The sequence below is a fragment of the Emys orbicularis genome, chromosome 1 (assembly GCF_028017835.1).
Source record: "Emys orbicularis isolate rEmyOrb1 chromosome 1, rEmyOrb1.hap1, whole genome shotgun sequence".
Classification (NCBI taxonomy): Eukaryota; Metazoa; Chordata; order Testudines; family Emydidae; genus Emys; species Emys orbicularis.
In genome coordinates this window covers 209917952-209921925 of record NC_088683.1, presented here as the reverse complement: position 1 = coordinate 209921925, position 3974 = coordinate 209917952, and positions in this window count along the sequence as shown.

Below are 3974 nucleotides of genomic sequence, written 5' to 3'. Positions count from 1 at the left end.
CTGGTCCAATGGTCCTAAGCTTGGTATCCATCTAATGGTAGTGAAGAGGAAAAGCCTATTTCATCACTTGAACTGGTCCTGAGAATTTATAATCAATGGAATGACACTGCTTTATGACAGTTGAGGATCTGGCAATTTATGTGCAGTATTTACGGTGCATTGAGACCCTGCTTTGAAATGATTCCCAAAGGTGGATTGTTTCATCTTCAGCCTTGGGTCAATGAATTTTGATACATTCATGGATCTTTTCTATTATCATGCACTGGGCTCTTTATTTTTTTTACATTTATCTTATGTCCCTTTCCATGGATCTCTTGCGATTGGTTTTTGCCACTTCTGTGTTTATTTTGTGTTCAGGAGAACATTTGTCACAGTCAGGAGCTGGCAGGGATTTTACAAATTCCAGCCAAGTGCTTATTGTCTATCATGCTGACGACTTCTTTCAAATTCCCCTTTATAATAGCTAAACATAACCTAGCTGATTGTGTAAGATCATTTACTTACTCCAGGGGAGGAAGGGAGCTTAGATCTACAGTCTCTGTTATTGCAAAACACCTGCAATATTTGCAAATAAGCCCTGTACTTGTAAGCAACATCTTGCAAAAATTAGAATATTAAGCACCAGGTAGAGCTAAAAGTATAAATTGCAAGAAACAGTTTGATCTTAGCTTCCCTTTTCTGCCTGCAGAATCCCTGCAAACAACATTATTCTTGTATTTATTGGAATGTATTTGATCTTTTTGAACTTTTTTACTCTGGATTGAGAGGTAATATTCCAAATTTGAGCCCCGTTGCCTAGTTGTGATTGATCAGTTAGGTCTTATGGTATTTTTCCTATTCCAGTGAATGAATGTGCAAGCACCTCTACTGAAAATTTATAATTTGATTTCCAGCAATACTTACACATGTGGCTTTAAAATTCATTTTCCATGAACATTTTTGGCCTCTGCTGTTCATGAAAAGTGAACACCACAAGAACATGGGTGAGCCAAATTAATTAAAGTCTGAATGACCATTCAGACAATTATTTGCATGCTCCACCTTACTCTACCTTTTGAGAAAGTGTCTGTGATGCAGTAGGGTACTTTCCTACAATTCTTTCTTTAGTTTTAAAAATGATTTTAATGGGAACTAAACAGAATGAATTCAATTAAATCTGGAAGTGAACGGCTAAATCTTTAACTGTCCCAGAGAAGAAAAAGTTGCCAACTCACTTGTTTGGGCTTGATGCTCAAGTGGTTTTAAAGGGTTTCATCAACACCTTCCTAATGGCTTTGACACAGGGAGGTGTGGTCTGTAGTTGAGTTCTTAATTACCCAATCTTTATTGTGAATGATTTGGATATATTCCTGATGTTTGATGCACCCAAGGTATGTGGAATAATGAGTAATGCTCACGTGAGAGCAGAGGGTGAGAAACACCCTACTTGATGGGATTAGATGACCTTTTCTCAAGCCATTGGGCTCGCTCATGTAAACTGGCATCTACTAATAGTGTGGTTTATTTAAATGTGTCTGACATGCCGACAGGGATGCAGGCACTATTTCGCTCATTTTGCCAAAAGAAGAAAGGGAAGTGGGGCGGAATTCAAGCCTGAGATGAAAATTAAGAATAGGGAGATACCTAGTTCCACTTGGTGTGTTTTGTGCTAGTGCAGGAGATAGGTTCCAGGCCACGATTTCTAAGAATGAATTAATCATTTGCAGTCCTCTCTATCATGAACTGCATGAGATTAATGGTATGAGTGATGTCAATGACAGATGCATTCTGGGATTTCTTAGTAACCAGGAAATTCCATGGGATTTTACAATGGAGGAGAGGTTTTTTTGGTAAAGTAATTTACAGTTACTTAGGGTACGTCTTCACTTACATCCGGGTCCGGATGTAAGCAATCGGTTTTCTGAGTTCGATTTATCGCGTCTGGTTAAGACTCGATAAATCGATCCCGGATCGATCCCGGAAGTGCCCCAGATCGATCCCGGAAGTGCTCGCCTTCGACGCTGGTACTCCAGCTCGGCGAGCGGAGTACGCAGCATCGACGGGGGAGCCTTCCTGCCGCGTCTGGACCGCGGTAACTTCGGACTAAGGTACTTCGAATTCAGCTACGTTATTAACGTAGCTGAATTTGCGTACCTTAGTCCGAAGTGGGGGGGTTAGTGTAGACCAGCCATTAGACATTGAATGGGACTCCTGCAAGCTGGCTAGCATTTCTGGACTTTAACTCTGTTTTGATTTCAGCTTTGCAGTTCATCTTTAAAAGGAAAATACTTATTTTGCTCAGCAGAGGAATTGTTAGCCCATCTGACTAGGACTGCTGTGGGACCAATCCCACGTCCATTAGGCTACCACCAACTTATGTATTGCAGCATCAGGTCCATTGTATGTGACAGAATGTCCTAAATCTTTTAATTAAAAGTAATATTTCCAAACTTACAAACTTCTTGGTGAAATGGTAGATCCATTTGTGATACCAGAAGTACAGAGATCCAGCAGCCTGAATTCTCTGTTCTGATTCAATGCCAGTTCAATACTAGAATGATAAAGTAATTGGCCAAATTCAGCCAATTTGGAGTAAGCAGGTGCAATGGGAATGGCAACTGATTACACAGCCTAGAATGTGGCACTAAATCTGGGTAATCCTAGTATCATAGCAACCAGGTAATAAGAGTCAGGTGATCAGAGTATATTGCTGTCTTAGAGCTGCTTTATTTAAATAGAGTGAATTGAGTTTTTCAACAGCTGGGGCTGGGCCATGTGAGCTTGGTAATAGCTAGAGGGATGAGCCTGCTGAGCAGGTGATATGGGCATCACAGTTAACTTGCTTCCCTTTGTCAAAAGGCAATCCTGGCTTCTCTCGTGCTTTCCTGATGTATGCCCCATTGTGAACTTTTCCAGTAGAGGAATTTCTGAAGCCTGCAACACTTGTGTGGCAAAATAGCTGGTCCCCAAACAGTAAACACAAACAAAAAGAAGTCTTTTCACTAGTTTTGCTGGCTCGCACATTTCAGGCTCTGCTTGAGTTAACCTGTTTCATGTGATTAAATCCTTGATATGCCCATGTGGTCACTATGGGGGGGGGGGGGTAACTACATGTGGGCAGTATAGGGCAGTTACATTATTTTCAATTAGTGTTCAGTGCTTTCAAAACTTTTTACAATGTCCAGAGTTCTTCCCCAAGACAAATTTTACCTGTAAATTGCACTTAGTTACTTACTCCACAGCTCTCTGCTAACAAGTCTATGAACAAATGAATCTCTTAACTTTAACATTGCCCCAAATGGTCTCATGGAAACAAAGCTTGCTATGAAATGAAGCAACTTTCAGCTGTGTGTGATCTGTGATCTTGGAGACTACAGTATTTCGCTTAGCTTTCTTAGTTGAATAAAAATTTCAGTTCTTTAATAAAAAACATTTAATTTCACCTGGTGTTCCCTCTGCCATATGGACCTTTAGATGAGCAAATGAGAGGAACACAATTTTTGATAGCATTCCGCAGTATTGTCTGTATGTAAAAACTCTTAGTCATTCCCAATATACTAAAACTCTCTGTAGCATCATCAAAATGTAATCCTGTTTAATTTCTAAAGCAGGGAGTTTTATTTTTCTTCAGACACTTACTGTGTTCTCTTTTCCTTTCTAAAGTGCCATCAATCCTATCCTTATCACCAAGTGGTTGAGTGTTTGGACTAATAGTTATTAAGAACTCATTGCCAAATTGTTGTTTCTCTAACTTGCCTCTGGAGTCTTAATCCAAGACAGGAGGGGCCACAGTTGAGATGACTGGGCAAATTAATTTGAGGGTCATGGTGGCCAGAGCTGAACATTGCAGCAGCCAGAGGAGAGCTGTCGTATCAGGCTGTTCTAAATGTCATGGGCCCATATCCTCAGAGGTATTAGGTACCATTGCTTTCAATGGGTCATGGTCTGAGTGGGGACCAGTGTTGTCTTCCCTGTCAGCTTCTGGCAGTGAGACA